Consider the following 22,894-nt stretch of genomic DNA (forward strand, 5'->3'; position numbering starts at 1 on the left):
AGACAGGGATTCTGGCAGGAAGTTGGAATGCAGCAAGGTGGCTGGGAGTGGAGTTGGGTTGGTGATGGGTGTTGGGTACGTGCAAGATGCGTGCACTGATTTCTACCTTAGTCTCCAACAGGAGGCTGAGTCATAGGTGCATAACAAGGCGATATAGACATACAACATGATAGAGGCACACAATGCCCACAACACTATGCAGACACACAGCATGGCATAGAGATATGACACAATACGAATTAGACACATTGCACATACACAAAGGATAGAAGAGATGCAATTCACATGCAACACAGTACAGACACATAGCACTCACACAGTAGCTTATTGACATGATCGTGTATACAACGTGATAGTAACAGGACACTGTACACACACACAGTATTATGCAGACTCAATACATACATATCATGGTAGATATGACACAGCACACATATACAGACATACAACATGGTACAGGGAACTGCACAGATATACATGACCAAGTATGCACATGTGCTCACACATCTCCCCTTGCCCTACTCTCAACACAACACACCCCCAGGCAGGTGAGAGGAGTGTGGCTACCAGGTGGAATACCGTGTCCTGTCAGTTGATTCTGCACTGACTCGAGCAAGTGGTGAAATAAAGGCAGGCCACCATGGAGTTAAAAAGTGGTGCTACAATTGGGGCTGGGGAGAGGTGGAGGTAGGCTTCAGGAAAGCTCTTGATCTTGCTCAAAAACATGGAGATTCTTGGTAGTACAGGTTGGGGGTGTGTCCTCCTCCTCTTACATCCTCTAGTATTGTTTCCCACCCCAATGGGTGGATGCTGCCTCTGCTGTCAGCCCTCATCCCCAGAGATGGGCAGGGGGCTTCTTGAGGCCATTCTTCCTGTGCCCTCCTTGAGCCCTACCTCTCTCTGGAGCTTTGGTAGCTCGCACTCCTCTCCCCCTCACCCCACCCTCTTGCAGGGTGAGATCTTGCAGGGTGAGCTCATGTAGGGAGGGAGGGGGCAAATACACCATTCAGTGGTGCAGTGGGTGGGATTTGGAAAGGCTGCTTGGAGTGTGCGTGTGGGAAGCACACATGGAATGCCAGGGATGCTGGGGGACAGATATGCTCTGGAGTCTTGCCCAAGAGCAAGAGGCAGACCCAGAGTATGGCTTGGACTTTTTTTTTCCAGAAGGGGGAATTGGAGATCATGGGGCTTTTCTTGGCTCCCTAAGGCTTCAATTTTGCAATCTTCGTGTTTAGATAACCATCTAGCCATCTCTTTGGATTAGGACCCTGTTCATTCTGGTCTCTAATAAATAGGTGCTAGCCTGAATCATGCCTCCTTTAGTATCAGCATGTAGTTTCTGCTTTTCTTTGAGGACAAACACCACTGGGGGAAGGGGAAAGGAAAGCAGAGTAGGAAGGATTGCAGAGCTTGAGGTTCTATAGAGAAGATCAGCCTCTCCCTTGAGAGGCTCAAATGATTGTGGGAAAAGGCAGAAAGGGAGGGTTCAAAGAGACTCAGTCTCCTTCATGGTTAGACATGGAAACCTCTGTGGGAAAAATAGGGTAAATTATCACCAAACAACAACAGTAAACAGTGTATATTCACCCTAAGAAACCTGGGGAGGGCAGTGGAAGACTTACCTGGTGGAGATAGGAGAAGGTAGAGGGGAGCTCCAATTAGGATCAGAGGCTGTGGCCTTTAGCACCTGTGAGATGGTAGCAAATTAGGAGACCTCAGAATATTGTTGCCTGGCAGACAGACTTTTTTTTACCCTTCCCCAGTGAAAGGTTAGTGAAAAGGGGAATGGAAATGGAGGTGGAGACTTAGAGTTGAGGGATGAACTGAACTGAACTGAACTGAACTGAATTCAGTGCCACAACATCAGGAAGCTTACATATTCATGGAGCCAACTTGCATTGGCCATTGTCTCTGTTTCCTTTTGTCCACTGGGCTCTACCACCTCCTGTGATTATACATATTGCTCCATAATTATGCAAATTATGTAAATATTTCACATCTGTTTTATTTGATTTAGTTCTCCCAACACTTATCCAAGGCAACTAAGGCAGGCCTTTTCACTTGATACCAAGCAGGCCCAGAATGATGAGGTGACTAACAGCAATTCTCAGCTTGTAACTCCCATCTCCTGACTCCCACTTCTGTGCCCTTTCTGTAATCCTATGTGACAATGCCTTTTTACACTTCTTAGCGCTCTAATTTTCTAGCTTTCTTAAGGGATTTTCTGAAATTCACCAGAGAGATTGAGAAAGAGAGAGAGAGACAGAGACAGAGAGAGAGAGAGAGAGAGAGAGAGAGAGTGTGTGTGTGTGTGTGTGTGTGAGTGATGTTTGGTGGGGGTTGGATGAGGGAGCAGTAGCAGTTGGGGAAAGAGGTTCCCTCTCCCCTACAATGCTTCTCTCGGCAGGTTTCCCCCAAGAAAGAGCAGCTGAGTCCTTGCATCTTGTGGCAGCTGGTGTGCCCAGCACTGAGTCTGTAGGAGCTGAAGCCAGCCCGGACCCTTCTCATGGGCAGTGCCCACCTGTGCTGAAGTCCTGCAGCCGTGGCGGTGTGAGGTGAGTAATGGAGTCCAGGGCAGGGAGTTAGGGATCTCCAAATCCAGGCAAATGCTGCTTTTCCACCAGATCTCCCAATATCAAAGACTCTGCCTGGACCTCGTGAGCTAGGCTTCAGGGCATGACCCCTATGTTCTGGCGAATTTTGCCCAGTACAGCTACCTTTAGTCTCTTGCCTCCCTCCCATCTCTAATATGGGAATGACAGCCTTGACCTACATTTTGGGGTGAGGAGGAGAAACAACATAACAATCATTGCCAAGTCCTTTGCAGATGTCAAGCACCATCTAAGAGCTTTAGTGTAACACAGACATGCTTCCCATCAAGCTGTCATTTCCTTTTCTCCTTTCCTGGTGCCTGGGTGGCTTTTTAGCCACATGCTGCAAATTTGCCAATAAGTTCCTATGATTTCTACTGCCCCCTGAACTTAATTTTACCTTCCTATTTGAAGTGTACCCCCACCCCTTGCATCCCTGCTTCTGGGCCTGTCAGGCTTAGTTTAAACCTTCCCGAACCTTCCCTCTACTTTCCCACCCAACCAGGATGCACTTCCTCCACCAGGTCTCCAACAGCATTTGAGTCTGTAGTGTGCAGTGTAGCACTTGCTGCCCTACTGCCTTCAATAATTCTTGCATGGTTTCTGGAGTATTCATCTTACCAAGAAAACTAGATTGTAAGCTCTTCAAGGGCAGGGACTAGATCTTACAGATCTCTAGACTCCCTTAAAAGGGCTCAACAGTTCCCCAGCAGCCCAGCAGCTTTGCAAGTTGGGCGTCTCTCTCTTCCTCTGCATTTCTTTCCGGTTTCATGGCCTGTCTCTCTGATCATCTATCTGTCTCTTTGTCTGCCTTTCAGGCAGGCATTATAACTTCTTCTGTCAGCTTCTCCATCTGGCCTCTGTTGCTATTCCCTGCAGTCCAGCTACCTGCTTGTAGCTTGCTGTCCCTCCGTCTGGTCTTCTGTCTATCAGTTGCTAAGGCATCTCTCCTACTACCCAAATCAAAAAAACAAGCAACCAAATGTTTTTAAAAAAACAGCCAGAAAAACAAACTAAAAAAACAAGCAAGGAATAAGCAATGTAGTTCCCTTTCACACTGAACATACAATGGGCCTACAGACAAGGTAAAACTGCAGCTCAGTGGCAGGTGTTTCTGTGATGCCTTCTTATGAAAGGGAAGCTCCAGAGTTTCAGCCATGGAATTGAAGGTATGAAATTACAGCCTTGTTGATACTGATGCATTCAACTTTCTAGCGATGTTCTGGTAGGGGATCCTCTTTAGACCTTGACGGACAGAAGGTAACTAGGACTGACTAAAATGAGAAGCCCCTGAATTGCTCTTTGGTATTCTGTGACAGATGCAATAATAACTTGTATTTATTGTCTACTGTTGCCAGCTCTGTGCTAGGCACTTTACTGGCATAATACCATTTGCTCCTATGGTAATCTTGCAAAGTAGGTTTTTTTGTTTTTTGTTTTTTTTTCTAATAGTTATTGCTGTTTCTGATTATACAAGTGATACTAACTGAAGTTAGGTATTATCATCATCACTGTATTACCAAGGAGGAGAAAGAGGTTGAGAGAAGCTAAGTAACTTGCCTGTAACAGAAGACATGCTGTGGCTTTGGGAAGAAAGAGACTTCCTGGAGAGAGTTACCCAGCATCCAGTTATTTTGGTATCTTTAGTTCATGCACACACACATACATACTCTCACAAGCACATTCTTGTACTCTTGTACATTCACACAGTCACGTTATCCCCTGGGCTCACTCACTTTTCATACTGGAGTCATTCAAAATGATGATCACTCTTACCCCCTCACCCTCACACACAATCATATTTACATACATGCTACATTCAGGTACATTCACGCTGCCACAAACTCACATTCATATATTCACATTTTCATATTGATGCACACAACACACCATACACCCCACCCTCGTGTTCACAGCCACTCACACCTTTATGCTATTAATATTACATTCTTACACACTCACAGTCATACACTTTCACACTTTTATTCACACAGAGGATACAATCACCTTTGCCTGCCCAAATTCCTATATAGTCATATATACTCTATACGCAAATAATACATTGACATTCCCCCTGCACACACTCCAACTGTTTCTTATACTCACAGCCCTTCATATACTCAATTTCATACACTCTAGTGTACTTGCATTGATATCATCACTGTTTCTTTCTCATAGTCACAAACTCATCACAGGGACACAAACATGCATACATGCTCATATATCCACGTTTATATTTTCTCACACCATAAGCACCATCTCACCCACTCGCACTTTTACACTTAGAGTTACACACTCTTGCATTCATATACACAGAGCTAAAACAATGTCCCTACTCCTGACACATTCACACATAATCATATTCATACATAGAAACACACATTTTGACACAAATTCACACTCACGCTCACTTTCTTCACACTGAGACATCATCACACTCTATATCAAACTTGTAGGCACGTACTCTAAAATACAACCATACACACATATTTTTCTAAACTCAGCCATTTTCACTGACAACCATCACTCTACCCTCTCAAACTCAAGCACAATCACTTACACACACAGGTATATTCACGTTGACTGACACATACATAGGTTCATTCACATTCAGTACTCATACAAATTCACATAAACATACATACTGCACATGTACTTAACACTCACATATTCACTCACTTTCACATTCAGAACTGCACACTCAAAATTATACATTTCCTTATTCTCACAGACACACAAGCACTCCTCCACATTCGTGTACATGCACATGTGTACCCTCTCACAAACCATCCCCCACTCATACATCACATCTTTTCACACTGGCACAATCACACTTACTGCACACTCACATTCTTATACATTCCCACTCTTCTACTCTCATACTGACACACCCTCACATTGCTACACACATTTGCACCAGTGAACATATAATGACATGCACAGTCACTGACTCGCATTCACACTAGCACATACCACACTGACATACACAGTTCACATTGCAACAGTCAGTTGACTGTGCTTCACACAGGAAATTACTGATACCATATGACAACATAGACTCACACTCACACTTGCCATGCCACATTCTCACTTACATTGATACACTTACACTGACACACGTGTTCAGGAAGTCATACACTCTCCTGTAATCCGCCATGTACTCTGACTCAGACTGTCACACGAACACGTTGACACTGAACTACCACTGAGATAATCACATTGACCCACATGTATTCACATTGATTCACACATACTGCTAGTGACCCACACTCTCACTCACTCATACATACGTTCCCAAACTCTTACATGTCCCCCTCCATACCAGTAACCCTGCATTTATATACTTTCTCACTGACACACACACACTTCGATACATCTAATTGCAAGAAATAGTTTATATTCACAGTTGTCACTCTCTTTTTTCTTCGTTTGCCGCTAGTGCTCTCCTCACCCCTGCTGAAAGTTTATGTTGGCAACCAATCGCCAGAGGAAAAATGTTGGTCTCATCCAGGAGGTCAATGAGAAATAGATCCTTTCAGAGCAGAAAAGAGTAGAATTTATGTCTAGGATTAAAAAAGAAAAGGCTCAAACCCATAATCAAGTTTTTCTTATCCTTTCCCCATACTTTTTCTTTTTTCAGAAATCATCTCTAATACAGCCTTAGCCAGTCCTGTGCAACACAGGTTGGAGTTTAGATGGTGTGTTTATTTTCTGGAAGCTTATGGCTTAACTTGCTACCTCATTTCTTTCCTATGGTGAAAGGAAGGTGAAGGATGTGTTTCTTTATGTGCTCCTAATGGTTTCTTATGCAAAAGTGCATGTCTCTGGTTTTATATTTATGATCTGAAATTGCCTGCTGATTACACACATGGAAAGGGCAGGCCTGCTTCCACCAGGCACCTCTAATCTAGCCAGGTATGCTTAATACCCTGTTAACCCTGGAACATGGCACTCAAGGAAAGGAAAAAAAGGTTAATGAACTAGCTGGATGATAAGGTAAATTTGTACTGTAAGTGTTCGTGTGCGATAGTAGACCCCACTGAAATTTCAACAGCTGTTACAAGTTACAAGAGGAGATTTTTCAGTAGGCGTGGATAAAGACAAGCTGAAGGAAGTTTCTTACACTTCAGAAAGACTGTAGATTTCCCTGCAAGTGGATGAAAAGAAGCACAAACCCAGGAGTGAACTAATGGATCAGGAGCCTGGTGCAAGAGTCATGTGCCACCAGAGGTTTGAAAATACAAGAGCATCTTGCAGGAGTATCTCTAGTACATGGCTTCTCCTGCTGGAGTGGCCCTGGAACAAAAAATGAGTTCAGAATATGCCCAAGCTGCCATTTGGTATGGGTTCTAACATGCCTTAGGGAAGACTTTATTCTCTGGAATATAACCTGACTCCCTGCCATTAGATTGAGAACTTCTTTGATAGCAAGAACTATATTATCTTACTCATTTTGGATTCTTGATGCCTAGCGCAATGCTAGGTCCAGAAAAGCTACTTGTGAAACTCAATTAAGAACCTAAAGGGGATACCTTAGCAGCAACATGTTATCAGTACAGACCCAGTGTCTGTCTTCTTTTCTTCCTCAATCCCAGATTTGTAGTGACATTACCAGCTCAGATTGAGGATTGTCTGTGGGCCCCACATAGAGCTAGGTCCAGAGATTCAAATGGGTGAAAGACACACCTATTGCCCTTTAAGGTACTTTCATTTGTGTGGGAAAGGTCAAGTTGCCATGAAACAGTAGTATGAGGCAACAGTCTGGAAGCTTGGGCATGGAGGGATCTTTATTATGAAATCCAGTGGTCTGTAGGCTCCAAAGGCCTTGATGGTTCATAAGTAGTTGGGGACAGCAGTCAGAATTTAGAGAAGTCACTTTCCAAAGTAAACTTCCTTGTAGATAGCTTGCTTAGCACAGGACTGTGCCCTATTCTGTATAACAGAGTACTCTGTTACTGGGCCTAAAGTGGAGTAATACAAGTGATCTGCAGACCTTAGTGAGAATATTGTACTTATTAAGATCTAACCACCACCTCCTCCAAGAGACAGCTTAAGACAGGGGTTCCCAGTCCCTGGACTGCAGACCAGTACTGGTCTGCAGTCTATTAGGAACTGGGCAGCACAACAGGAGGTGAGAGGTGGGTGAGCAAGCATTACTGCCTGAGCTCCACCTCCTGTCAGATCAGCAGTAGCATTAGATTCTTACGGGAGCGTGAGCCCTATTGTGAACTGCATATGCAAGGTTGTGTGCTCCTTATGAGAATCTGATGCCTGATGATCTGAGGTGGAACAGTTTCATTCCAAAACCACCCCATTGCCCCATGTCCATGGAAAAAATGTCTTCCACAAAACTGGTACCTGGTGCCAAAAAAGGTTGAGGATTGCTGGCTTAAGAGAAACAGCTGGGCAATTTTACATTTGGAAATTTTTGGCTGTTACATCAAGATTCACCAAAGATAATTTATATAATTTGCAGGACTGGCTGAATATTAGGAAGAGAAAAATGCACCTGCCTGAATGTGTTTGAATTCAGTGAGAAGCACTGAGAAAATCCATTCCCAAACCCATCGTGCATTTATATGATATTTTATACTTTTCAAAATGTTTAATAACCCGTTCGTCCATTTCAATAGAGGTGTTAGGAGCACCAACTCTGGTGTCAGCCAGACCACCATTTGAATCCCAGTTTGGCCACTTCCTAGCTGTGTAACTTTGTTTGAGAAATTATCCCCATTGCTTCTTAGGCCTTTTGGCTAAGATCAAGTGAAGAGAAGTTACTTATCCCCCTTAAGCCTCAGTGTCCTTATGTGTAAAATGGGAGTGACACTAATATCATCTATCTCATGGAGTTGTTAAGAGGATGAAATGAGATAATATATGAAAGTGTTTAGCAAAATGTCTAGCTTATAGTTAATGTTTGACACAGTATAGAGCTTATTATCTTTACCGTAGCCCTTTGAGGTAGACACCTTCATAGGGACAGATCCTTGACATAGTAGAGAAACAGTATGGTTCTTTGCAGCCAAAGATTGATTTTCACAGGACTTGTTGCCTGTTTTCCTTTAAGTCTTTATTTCTGCCTAGCCACAAGCTAGGTGCCAGTGCTCATTCCCACTCATGACGATGAGTGAAAAATAGGACTAGTCCACAGAGTTTCCTCAATTCCTGTTTCTCTTTAGGACGTGTTTATCTTGCAGCAATGTGTCCTGTGCATTTAGCTATCCCCTCTAGTCCTACTTCCCTCCCTTGAAATCAGTAAAGCCATCAGTGATGCCACCTTTATTTGCTGGTACACAGACTTGAGGGGATGGTGAGAAGAAGAGATTCCTAACGTAGGTGGAACCAGCAATTGGTTCCCTTACTATAGGCATTCTTCTGCCCTTGATTCTGATTGTTGAAATGTCTGTTTTGTGGGTGGAAGATCTGCTCATTTTCAGGCTTTGCTCCCAAACACCACAGTGGAAGCACAGTTTACTTATGACAAAGCCCTAAGAACATTCACATTCATGCAAAAGCTGTGAGTAACTGCAGAATTTAATATGAAACTTTCCGTGACTTAGGAAACAGAAATAAGAGCATGGGCATTGATGTCACATAGACATGGGATGGTATAATCTTACTATTACATTTACTAGTTCTGTGACCTTAGTCAAGTGACTTAATGAATGTGCTTCTTCATATGTGGAGTGGAAATACTGTAATAATAACATCTCAGAGGTTATGAAAGTTATGTGAACTTGTACCTAAGTAACTTTTAGCAGAGTGCCTGGGTCATGATAAGATTTCAGCGAATCATAGCGATTTTGTTTATGGCTTGTGAAATCTGTGACGATAAACTGTAAACATCTATTGGTAGAATGTCTTGAATTACCTCAAAGCAGTTCCCAAATGTGGATCATGTGATCCTCACAATCTACTGGTGAGGTGATCACCTTTTCTAGATGAAGAAATAGCTTCAGAGGGGTGAAGAGATGTACCTAATGTCATGCAGCTTGTGAGTAGCAGTGCTAGGCTGAGAAAGCACCAGTCCAGATGATTGAATATTTGCACCTTCACTTGGTAAAGCCTTTGGGGGCTACAGATAGCAAATAAGAGCAATTTGAACTGAACATAATCCTTCTTGTGACAAAAATATCTAAATGTGAGCTACAGTTTATTTACAAACCGAGCCATAGGTGTTTCTCTTTGTATCTTGTGCAATCCCCAGAATGTTGCAAGAGTGAAACAAATGTGACATCATAGCAGTACCTTTCCAAACATAGCTGAGTGATATATGGCCATAGTAGTACCATTCACCACCAAGAGGAAAATCTTTCTTGAGGCATAAATACTGTGTGGTTCTGCTCATGTTGCTTCAGTAACACTAAATGTTCAGAGTCTGGGAATTCTTAAAACATACGGAAACACTTCAACAGACCTGTGACTCCACTTGGCCATTTCTCTTCTGACATAAGAATTACAAGACATCAAGCTTAGTAAACGTTAGGGAGAGGATGGGAGGACAAAAAGATAGCAGCACTTTTGGCCTCTCTCTAACATTTTTCTCATAGCCAAACATTCATCTTGAAGCACTCTTCTCTTAGTTTCTATGACAACATATCAGTTCTCCCACCTCTTTGACCATCTTTCTCGGGGATCATTAGTCGCTCTTCCTCTTCCAACCTCTAAATGTTGGTGTTTCACAGATATCTGATCTAGTCATCTTTTTCATTCTGTATTCTTCGTGAGCAATTGTGCATATTTCCATGCTGATGGCCTCCAAACAAATATCTTCATCCCACATGTCCAGCTCTCCACTGAACAGTTTCATAATGCCAAATGAATGTGTTAGAACCACTGCTACAATTGTATTTGTCTTACTATTGCTATCTCTGTTATGAGGAATAGATATAGCTAGAGATACAGTTTTTCCACCACATGTGAATTGACGTTTCCTTCAATTATTTTATTACTTGCCATGTAGCTTATACTTTTCAAAGACAAGATGCTTAGATATGTGTCTTGCTTCCTACTAGATATTTCTAGTTAAGTTTTTACTGATATTTCTATTGTGTCACTGGCTTTATCCTCTCATCTTTGTATATTGCAGTCTTGGTAGAATTATTATGTTTGTTGGTAAAGTCTGGATAAAAATTTAGATGAATTTTCTAGAAAACTCATTATAAGTGCTGTTCTATTGGCCAAAAAATTATAATAATTGTTATTCTCTTTAGAGTGCAATTATTACAGGTGGTCTAATGGTTGCTAATACAAGGGACTTCGAACATATTCATATTTCTTATCAGCACACTAACTTCATTAGTTGTTTTTCATCCCCATTCTAAGCTATTTGGTTATTTTCATTTCACGAATATGGAAACTGAGGCATGGTTCTGTTTGGAATCCCAAAGGCAAACTAAAGCCTGCAAAAACCATTAGACCTCCCATACTCCTTTGGGCCTTCTGGCATAGAAATATATTTCTACCCTAATTTCCATTTGGGGTCCTGAGAACAGTTAATCCTATCAAGCCTAGCATCTCTACCATCTTTGGCCAATGTCCACTGTAGAGGCCTCTCTTGACATCTCTCTTCTCCTGTCTTCCTATTCCCATGCTGCTTGTGTTTCCTGTCTCCTGACTGATTATCTTAGTGTTGTCACTTTTCAAAATGATTCCCATGTTCCTACCTGGAACATCTGACTCCATAGGAAAAACCTTTTCTGAGTCTTCAACCCTAGACATCTGCTCCATTGTCACCTGAGTAATCGTTCTGAAATTCAGAGTTAATCATGCTATCTCACTACTTGAAACCTCTTCATATACACAAGAGGAGTCCAAACCTTGTAGAAAGGCATATTAAACCCATCTTAATTTGTCTCTATGGATCTTATTTTTTTCCATTCCTCTTTTTTGTCCCTAATCTCCTTAATACACATTGTTGCTTGTCCTGAAAAATGGTGTGGTTAATTGTTCTTCTTAATTCAACTCAACTGTACGTCCCCTGTGAAGCCTCCTTCATCAGGCTCCTGGGAGTCTCTCTGTCTGTCCTTCTATAGCAACCTTTTCTCATCTTTGCACTGAGATGTCATGGCTGACATCCATTACATGTTAAATCTCTTCAAGGGCAGGGTCAACTTTGTTCATCTCTCACCCTAGAACATGGTGAAATCCTGCTTTCCTTTATACCCTGTTCAAGTGCTATATCCTCTGAACCCTCCGGGCAGCATTAGCTACCCTTCTTCCATTGTCCTTTCAAAGCATCCAGTGCCTACCTTAGCACATAATAGACACTATTTAAATGATGAATAAATGAATACATTTAAGAAGGTTTAATGATTTCTTCAGGATCACAGAAAAATCCAGAAGTAGAGCTAGAGTTAGTCATTTATTCCTTCTGTTAGAAACAATTCTTTTGGGTTTATTAAAAAACCTACTAAATAAAAATCAACCCCCCAAATTAAGTCTGCCTAACAACATGCAACTTAGTTCTTAAATGTAGCGTGGAAGGTTTCTTTTTCCTAGTGTTATGTGCCTAGTAAATTTCCCCCAAAGAGATCTGTCCTGCTTATATATGGATACAGTTCTAAAAATGCTTTTAAGTCTTACACATATTATTTTCTTCCAGAGTTTTGAGATCTGTTCTTTTACTTGTACAGCACCAATATTATTCAGTCCAGCAGAAACGGGCCCAAGGCTAAGAAATCTAATCTAGCATGCTTGAAGTATTCATTGGTTGAAATATACTGTTGAATAATAATACCTTACGCCAACCTAGTGCTTCCTACCTTTCAAATCCTATTTAATTCCTGCTCATCCTTCCATACCCTGCTCAAGTGCTATATCCTCTGACTCCTCTGGGAATATTAGCTATCCTTCCTGCTCTGTCCTTCCAAAGCGTCTTGTGCCTACCTAGATTGTATCATACTGTATTCTTATTGTATATGTGCATGTCTGCCTTCCTCACTAGACTAGAAGCTCTTTGAAGATCGAGATTTGTCTTTATTCTTCTCTCTTTGTATGCTTCCTGTACCTGACATGATACCTGGTACATATGAATGTTGGTGGTGGGAGGATGTAAGGCCAGGCAGCTATGTTCCCTGGAATAATATCAAACACATTCCTTGTGTGTGGTAGTATGATTTCTCATATAGCAATAAGGTGAAGAGAGTCTTGACCTTTTCTGGAGTGCTATAGCTCCTCTTTTTAAAATTTTACTTCTCATTTTGCAATGCACATATCCTTGTTATGTAGTTCTATTTTTATCTGTATATGACATACTTTTTTTTTTATTATTATACTTTAAGTTCTAGGGTACATGTGCACAACGTGCAGGTTTGTTACATATGTATACATGTGCCACGTTGGTGTGCTGCACCCATTAACTCGTCATTTACATTAGGTATATCTCCTAATGCTATCCCTCCCCTCTCCTCCCACCCCATGACAGGCCCCAGTGTGTGATGTTCCCCACCCTGTGTCCAAGTGTTCTCATTGTTCAATTCCCACCTATGAGTGAGAACATGCGGTGTTTGGTTTTCTGTCCTTGTGATAGTTTGCTCAGAATGATTGTTTCTAGCTTCATCTATGTCCCCACAAAGGACATGAACTCATCCTTTTTTATGGCTGCATGGTATTCCATGGTGTATATGTTCCACATTTTCTTAATCCAGTCTATCATTGATGGACATTTGGGTTGGTCCTAAGTCTTTGCTATTGTGAATAGTGCCACAGTAAACATACGTGTGCATGTGTCTTTATAACAGCATAATTTATAATCCTTTGGGTATGTACCCAGTAATGGGATGGCTGGGTCAAATGGTATTTCCAGTTCTAGATCCTTGAGGAATCTCCACGCTATATGACATACATTTTACATATAATGTGTGGCCAGTAATGAAACCCACTGCTGGAGCCTATAACCTCACTCAGAGCTAGACACTTATTTATCTGCTTACACCCATCACTTAGTATGATGCCTAGCACATAGGCACTGGTAAATATTTGTGGTTCGAGTGAGTGGATTCATACACAGATGGGTTACTTAAGGGGCCTCAATAATATATTCTCAGTTACTATCTGACACCTCAAAGAGTAGTACCTCTTTTTTGGGCTCAGGATTTTTTGAAATGAAAGTCAACCAGAAATCAACAAGGATAAAGCATTAGTTGGTATATTTTCCTGTAAAAAGGAATGTTGGGCTGACATAAGATCTTTTCTTTTCCTCTCTTTATGCAGCTATGTGACCTATAGACCTTCATTATTAAGCTGTGCAGAAGAGTATGGGGCATGCTAGGTGATCTGCTAAAGTCCACAAAACCAGCTGGTGATTGACTAGCATAATTGGGAGTACTGTGACATAGGGGATTTATCAGGCTCGATCTTGAAGAAAAAAGAACACTCTAAGACAAGCATCATTTGATACAGTTATGTACATTTATTATGAACACCCGAGTTTCCTCCCCTTTCTCTCTGCCCAGTGCTTTTGTCAGAATGTGCTCTAGGCTACACTGCAGTCTCCACGGGAATGACTCAAGAACTACTGACCGATTTACCCTCAGGCCTGCTGATTACAGCTCCTTCCACCAGGCCCTGCTTCTGTTTTATCTGCAGTTTTCCTCCCAAAATACCCTATCTTCCTTCCTGTGTGGTAAGGGCTGGGCCCTGTGATCTCAGCTTGGGGGCTTTCCAGGTCCACAGAAAGACTTAGGCACATAGCAGTCTTTGCTTTGTATGTATATGAGCACTAGGGAAGTAAAGCTGATCTTGTGCTGGGGTAGACATCTACTCTAGCATGGACTAATGATGAGCCATATATTCTATAAGTGGACAGCAGCAACTGCAACCAGGTAGTGAAGTAATAAACGTTCAGCCACTTGCAAATTATGAGCTTGTATAAGCTGGGCATGGAAAGGCCATGGGAAAACCAGCATACTCAATTATGAGTTTGTCCTTCAGATCAGGCTTTTAATTTCTAAAGAGACTGCTTTGGGTGTATTATGATATTTTAAAAAATACCCATGCCAGTTTTCTTTAATGCAAAACATTTGTCTGGTGGGCTCAAAGATGGGGGAATTCCCACAAGTAAGGCCCTTGTCAGCTAAATGATTATCCCCTACCATTGTGAAGGGGGATGGGCAGAAAGTAGGTTTTGTCATGTTCCATTCTTCCTTCACTATTTAAGAAAGGCTGTTTTTAATAGATGTTATTTCCTCTTCCTTAACCATAGCTCCCAAATGAGATGTTTAAATGCATGCTGAGCCTTTTAAAATACGGGCATGTAAACATAGGTCAAGGGGCAAAAACTTGAGGAAGTGTTGCATTTTACACCAGTTCAAATTCTTTAACCTCCAATTCTGGCAAGAAGTCACTTTTTTGGTGAACTGTGAGCTTTGCTAAATTGATCTAAGTTCCTAGTTTAGAAATAATACCAAATCTCCATTGCCCCAGGTAGCTCTTCTCTTCAGATGTGAAATGGGCACCTTCCCTGTAGAAAGCCGATTTGGGTACAGAGAAATTGGGAATAGCGCAAGGACCTAGGATGATGAGCCATGATGCACAGGTTGAAAAGCAACATTCAGCCACCTCTGTGGTATGCAGAAATCTCTAGGAAATTCAGAAATTGAATTTCCAAGCTTAAATTTGAGGACATTTGTTGATACTTCACTGGGGTGGAACAATAAAGGGGATAATTATTATCCAAGCATAGTAACAGAGAACAGCGAGACCTCCAGAGACTCAAGACATTGGTTTACCATATCCTGCTTGTTTGGGATGTTGGTCTATCTAATTTGTTCCATCTAAATGCTTCCAAGGATGTTATGTTCTCTAAGAACTAGGAAATGTTTTCTTGCTAGGTTTTGCTTCCCTTTTCTTTTTTCCCACCAATTTCTCTGAGGCATCTTTTAGGGTAATTACTTTTGTTTTTTTATACTTAAAATATTTCTACCTCTATTCTTTATGGATCTTATTTTCTCTTTTTAGAAGCACCAAAGCTGAAACCTGTAATAATGCATTGGTTTGCAAATATAAGTACATGTAAGATAATCATTAGCATCTTCTGGGCATTAGCTCATGCAGCACACACAATGAATAACAAAGTATGGTGCTGCATATGTTTAGAGGCTTAAGAAGTCATTTGAAAAAGAACTGTATTTAAAAAAAGAAAAAGAATTATTTGTTCCTTATATGCAGTATATGGAGTGTGGATACTGGATTATACCTATTGACTTCCTATTTGCAACTTGACGTTGAAATTTGCAACTATAATATGCTGGCTTCTTGGACTCAATTAATGTCAAGTTCCTGCTGAAAACAATGGAAGTCACTCATGAAAGTGTTAGCAGACAACAATACTACAGCAGAACTGACCTCGTTTGCTTGTTTGTATGAGAGAGAACATGAATGTATGCTGTGTGAGTGTGCTTGTATGTATGTCAGCAGTGAGCTATCTCTTACATGATCTAAGATTGAAACTAGGCGGCTGTAAAAAGAGCTAGTGCCTCTCTTGCTTGTCCGGCTGCTTTTGCAGATCTCCTGCCTAGCAAGTAGCTCAGCTCCTTCTGATCAAATGATCTTAGAACTGGCTTCCCTCCATTACACACTGTAATGATATCTCCCTGGTGAGGCTCTCTGAAACAGCACACCCCTGTCTCTGATAGCAGAGTTCCCTTGGTGAGTGCTCCAGAAGAGGCAAGCTCCAAAACAAGGCCATCTAAGAATTGGTACAACTAGCCAACGAAACCTTTTGGAGTTTTGTCAGTAAATCACCTAGCCTTGTGTCTTTAAATGGGAAAAGCCATTTGAAATAGTAAGTACCAGCATGAAGTGGGTTGAAATGAAAAGGGTAGACCTGTTGTATAAATCTTTTAGGAGGATAAAAATGTATATATGAAGAGTCTGTGTGTGTTTGTGGGTTTACTTGGATATGCATTGTATTGGTGTACTGGAAAGGGAATTGACAAGTTTAGGAGCTGAGGGATTGGATACTCTTCTCAGTTTTTTCTTTTCTGACCTTGGGCAAAATAAACTCAATGCTTGTAAATTCCTCATGTAAGAAATGGAGATGGTACTTTCTTCTTCACAATGTTGATGTCAGGCTCAAAGAAGAGCAAGACATGGAAGCCCTTTGGACATTACAAACTCATATGTTTTTAAAATGAGGTGCTGGTAATCAGATGGTAGCTGGTTTTGAAATGATGCCCAACTACTTGGCAGTTAGACTAGTGCTGATATTTCCAAATATGCTTTCTTGTCTCTGACCTGCTACAATTAGGTCTATAGGCTTATGCAACATTATGAAAAACTTATGCAGAGCTGTAACAAATACATAGAATGTATAGAGTTCCATTTCATTACTTCACACATGTATTTAATGCCTGTTGGGAACAAGAGACTGTACTAGTAGTATGAAAGTATATAATTATGACTGAGGGGCTCTTACCCTCAAGGAACTTATGATCTAATGAAGGGAGTGACTTGGATAATGATTGTGCAATTTGAGAAAAGATGATAAAAATGGTAATTTGGGCCCATCCAGCTGGCTATAGTTAGTGGTTGGGCTGCCCTTTTTCCACCTAGTTTGGGAATGGTAGTGTGGGTTCACAGCTGCTGGGAGACCTAGATCTGGTTCATTCTTCTCCCTGTAAAATGCCCACTTTGGCGTCTTAGCATGTTATGGGCATTAATGTCTGAAAAGTCACTAGAAATCTTCAGATGCTAGTTGCTGTAGAAATGCAAGGCAACGTATAATATTTCTTTCAAATCCTAAGACATTGTCTCCTTTGTGGAAGGCTAGATGATTTTTTCTTTTTTTGGCAGTTAAATGTACACTACGTCTTCTTACATTATCAGTCACAAGTGAGCTGGTTGGTTCTTTTGTAAATAAGGCATCCAAGATAAAGTAGATTTAGTATCAGCATAGGCTAGTTAGCAAAGCATGGTTTGTTTCCCAGTCAAGTCTATGCCTGAATGCTCAGCTAGCCATCTCAAAAATGTATGCCTTTGGTTAAAAGAGAGCCCAAGAAAGAGCCAGCAGTTGTAACTCTTGGATTTTTTTGCCCACCACCAAAGTACAATTCAGTGTACATATCATTCTGATAGTAAATGCAGCAACCTCATCGTCAATACAAAGAACAAGCCTGTGTTGATATCATTGTTTAAGGAGTCATTAGCTAACTTTGTGTCTGTGTGTCTGTGTTTACTTAATAACTTGAAGTCTGAATACTATTATGAAAAAATCAATTCTTTTTTATCTATAGAGATAATTCTTGTTATAAAGAATTTCCCAATTCCAGAGATTGGAAATATTCTTACATTTTAATGTAGTGAAGGTTCTTTGACCAGTTCAAAGGTTCTTGACCTTTGAAATCCTAAAATCCATCCTCTTTTAGATGTACTCATGTCAGTTCATTATTATAGGGTTGTCATCTCATCAAGTCAAGGTTTCTTGTAACCCCTCATATATATATATATATATATATATATATCAGAAATATTAGGAAATTCACCTTGGAAATTTCCCTTAATGAACAGCTCAGTCCTATGTTTGATCCTCTCATTTGCTATGAAAAGGGTGTTAAACAAACTTGGCGTGTGCTCAGATTTGTGATAATGGCCTTGCGTGGCTGGTGGTTTTGGATATTTACTTTTGGGTTCGTTAGATCATGACTGTACATATGCTAACCTGGGGTTTTGTTTTTAAAAGAAGGGCAGTGTTAATTTAGTTTTCATTGGGAAAATATGAAAATACATAGTTATGTGTATTTTGAAAGCAGACAAAATAATACAGACATATAGTTGTTTCTATTTCTCCGATGGTATGATATCTGATAAAAAATATTTATTTCAATTGCTCATGGCTTAATAGATGGTCCTCAAACTGTAGAACTAGTATTTCTGGATTCTCATCCTTCACACACTTGGGTAGAGTGCTTGTAGCAAAGAGACACAATTGGCATTTTTGGTTGTATTCAAACTAACACATAGGTCATAGTGTGAATTTTGGTCACATTAGCTAGAGTATAGTTGATGACCTATTTTTCCCCTTGACTTCTGGATCTACACAAGTTGGTGGTGGCTTTCTTTTTTAACCTACCCAGCATTCCCTGAGTGTCCAGTTGTGGCACTTCACTTGTTAAGAGAATGCATTTTGGAGGAATGAGAGACTAATGACAATTGTTTCTAATTTATAATCATTTAATCTATAGTTACCATGCATCTTGGTAATAGTTTTTTTCTCTAAAATGCTTTGCAATAAAGCTCTGTGTCAAGGCAAGTTAATGAAGGTCCCTCTGTATGTGTTCATGTGTGCTCCTGTGTGTACATGCCTTCAAACTTGTGTGGGGAGTGGGGAGAAAGGGAGAGAGAAAGATACAGGGAAAGAGAGAAGTAATCTCTTTTAGTACTCTGAAGAAAAGTGGTATTTAGACTCCTTGCCTATCGTGAAACAGAGGCTTATGTCTTATTGCTGATGAATTGCAAGTGTAATTACAGAGCATTGCTAAACCACATTAAGTCCCAAGGGCTGAATCAAAAATATACACCATCTACAAAAGCCGTTTATATTATCTCTGAAAAACCTAGTAGTCAAGTATGAAATCAGTCTGTGAGCAGATATAAACCGTTGCTGGTTATCCATTAAAATTAGCTCCACAATGCTAAGGGCCAACCTCTAAAAGTAAAATGAATGGCCCGTGGCTGTATCTAATGTGCTACTCACAAGTTTCTGTACTGTTATAGAAATGAACAACAACAGTTGAACTTTAAAAATAAACAGTTTTTTGATTGGGTTCCTAGAGAATAATGGTGCTTTTGTACAATTCTTGAAATAGAGCCTACAGCCGCCCAAAATAAAATAGTCTCTTTCAAGATCTTGGAAATAATGACATCATAGGCAGATTGAACCAGCAATCCATTAATAGTATCCTTTATAGAAAGCTGTCTCAGGGGAACACATGGCTAAGTAGACTGGCATTGTTTATAAACATAACATAATAAAATCACTTTTTAAATATGTTTGTGGAATAGTAGGAGATACCTCCCACTTGGGAAACAAATACTTTAACCTCAAGGATTCCTTGCAGGTCCCTACCCTTTTTCCATTGGTCTTCTAAAAGTGTGCTTAGAGGCACTTGATTTGAAGGTGAGTTAAAATACCAAGGACCTCCTATACTATTCTTTCAACACCAAATCAGAATTATCTGGAATCATTAGCAGAGGATGATTGGTTGTGCCTTGTAACGGGTAGTAAAGAACCGAAGTAATATCAAGATAATTAAAACAAAACCATATCTGAACTGTCTAGGAAAATGGTTTGGTTCATGCTTTATTAATTTCCTAGTGTGGAACTGGACATAGGTTCTTCAGTTTCACTTCTGTCTTTGTAAAAGGTGTATTCCAACTCTTCTTATGATGCCTTGATGAGTTGAATGACATTGAAACACTTTCAGTTTCGTGGGCAATAGGCATGTATGTCACATAGGCTGAGTCCTTTGCAGAATGTCTGTGATACTGACCATGGCAAATGTGTGTTATTGAATTTTTGGTCAGGGATTTTTAGTGCAATATAGAAGTAGTTTGAGTTTTAGATCCCAAGTATTCCTTTCTTCCCAACCTATATTATACGTGGTCAAATAAGGTCAGGGTAATCAGGCAGCCTGAAAAGAAGCAAGGCATCTACCTGCCTCTCTGGTCAGATGGAGTAATTAGGAACAAAAAATGTCACTCTGTTGTCAGCCACCCCTATTTATCAAGAACAAAGGAGCATAGTATTTTAAATTCTGTAGTTGAGCGGAAACCCTGGCTGGCTCAGATTCTTGTCTTATCTTGCAAGATCAGCTTTGTATATCATTTTAAAGAGGTCATGTGGCATGTTTTCCTGACTTCTGTCATCTCAAGTTAAATATGTCATCAGAAAATATATATTATCCAGAAAATGGTGGCTTTCTCTTCCTGTGAGACACTCTTTTTAGAAATTTGTCTTCTAGGTATTTCTGTTTTCAAATGTTCAGTTTCTCTGCAATAACTTTCAAATTTCATTATTTTTACCAAGCTAGGTTTTGTATATCTGTATACATATTTATGTAATAATCACTTCATGTTTGTGCATAGTTTTTGAACCCAGAAAAGTTAGAGAAAACTAGTGCCTTGTTTCTGGTGGCAAATGTTCTCTGTGACTAAATTAAAACCATGAACCTGTCCAGTACAGAATAATGCCGCTGGTGAAGTCAGTCTTAAATTCACTTTAATTCTAGAGAAACTAGGAATTTAGAAGGACCAACAGTCAAAATGCAAAAGATAATGCAGACACATTAGCACTGGTCTCATATTCCAATTAAAATATTTACTCTAGTACCAATAGTATCTATGAATATGCTTTATCCTTGACATCCCAATTACTTTTTGATTGTACCTTGTTCTGTAGTTTGACCTAAATAGGAATATGTGAGTTTTATGAAATTGTTGGTGATAGTGACAAACCATTTATTACTTAGTATTTTCACTATCATTATTACTGAAAAAATATAGAATTGGTCTTAATTCATTAAGATAATGCAAGACATGACACTTAGCAAAACCAAAGAGATCTTCCGTTCAAAGCAAGATCAAGCCAATTGTTAGTTGTCAATCACCTGTACAGATGGAGAAGCTATTAATTGATAGTAACCTATTCTTGAGTAGTTACAGACTATATATATTTGAGAGAATTTAGAGCAAAATAAAAATTTTGAAATTCTCTACATAACATGATGTAAATTAGAGTGCATTACTGAGAGTAATAAACACATTGTAACCACTAAAGGGCCAGAAAGGATTGATAGATAATTTTTCAGCACAACAGTTAATGAGTAGACCCCTGTCTTGTTTTTATTGTTCTTAGGTTTGTTCATAGTAAATGTTGTTGGAACAAAGTGATATGCTAAGTCATATTTGGAGAGTTATTATGTTCCTAAGTTAGTACCAGGTAATACTTGATAAACTTACAGAGATGTAGTTTTAAAGGGATTTGTTTTTCCTTGAATTCAAACTGGGGATTCATTTGGAAGGTACTGTTAGTATCTGACTTATGCTGGGGTCAGGACCTTATGGAAGGACTTTAATTAGAGTAGGAAAATACCTGGAGACAGAAACATTTCCTTGGGGGAGTCCATGCTTTTCCAGTTTACTTTATCCTCCCGGGGGAATGAAAACCGAATATACTCAGACGTAGACACAAGATACTAAAGAACAATGAACTTGGCCAGGCGCAGTGGCTCACGCCTGTAATCCCAGCACTTTGGGAGGCTGAGGCAGGTGGCTCATGAGGTCAGGAGATCAAGACCATCCTGGCTAACACGGTGAAACCCTGTCTCTACTAAAAATACAAAAAAAAAAATAGCTGGGCATGGTGGCGGGCGCCTGTAGTCCCAGCTACTCAGGAGACTGAGGCAGGAGAATGGTGTGAACCCGGGAGGCAGAGCTTGCAGTGAACTGAGATCATGCCACTGTACTCCAGCCTGGGCGACAGAGTGAGACTCCGTCTCAAAAAAAAAAAAAAAAAAAAAAGAATAATGAAATTAAGAGCAAATAAGCTCCTAAAACCCAGACTGGATCTTACAGCTAGCTACCTCTGTCACCTCCCTTGTCCCTTCTCCCAAGACGTAAAATGTAGCAGGGAGTAAGGTTATGGTGTCTCCTTGGGAACTGGCCCTCTGACATTTGCCCACCTTTATCTTCTGCCTGTTTGGGAGAATATGGAACATTGTTTACCCTAACAGCCACTCCAACTCTGCTAAAACTGCCAGATCTATGGGATGGTTTCTCAGTTAATTATCATTAAAAACAGGAGAGTGCATTTTGTAACTGAGGTACGCACATGTAAGAAATAAACACCAAGGACAGCTCGCTGTTAAAGCAGCTAACAAGTCACTGTTACGGGCCATTAAAAATCAACAGCCAAACCTGTGTCAATTCCAAACTCTGAGGAGGCTGATCACCTGACCATTACAAGCATCAGGATAGAATTTTAAAATAAGATTGTAAATTGTTCACTAAAACACTGGTAGTGGGGAGGAGAAAATAGAGTTTCAATGCGGGAAAAGCAAAGGGACTTGTGTGTTTTTATAATATTTAGAAAGTCATTAATCACTGCTTTCACTTTCCTTTTTCGAAAATTGCATCAGGGTTTTTGGGAGGTAACTTCCTTCCCTCCAGAAGAGAAACCCCTAAAAACGATCCTCACACGAAACCTGAGAAAACATGAGAACAATGCTTTTGTTTCTAAGATGTTAGAATCCCCATATTTATTAGGTTGTTTTTAGACCTCTTCTCCCTCAACTCCTGTTTTT

The 22,894-nt window shown here is 40.3% G+C and overlaps 1 protein-coding gene across 19 annotated transcripts in view; it reads left to right on the top strand.

Moving 5' to 3' along the window:
• Nucleotides 1–22,894, top strand: part of PAK3 (p21 (RAC1) activated kinase 3) — a 285,356-nt gene that overhangs the window by 164,395 nt on the left and 98,067 nt on the right. For 6 of the 19 annotated variants that reach the window (XM_015128019.3, XM_015128021.3, XM_015128012.3 and 3 more), the window contains one exon: nt 2,408–2,555. The exons of 8 other annotated variants lie outside the window; for them this stretch is intronic. The gene's annotated coding sequence lies outside the window, so the exon portion shown is untranslated. Of the gene's footprint in view, nt 1–1,958; nt 2,091–2,407; nt 2,556–16,229; nt 16,378–22,894 lie in introns of those variants that run through there. 5 more of the 19 variants (XM_077989655.1, XM_077989662.1, XM_077989657.1 and 2 more) reach the window with 2 other exon arrangements.

This window comes from Macaca mulatta, chromosome X (genome assembly GCF_049350105.2).
Source record: "Macaca mulatta isolate MMU2019108-1 chromosome X, T2T-MMU8v2.0, whole genome shotgun sequence".
NCBI lineage: Eukaryota > Metazoa > Chordata > Mammalia > Primates > Cercopithecidae > Macaca > Macaca mulatta.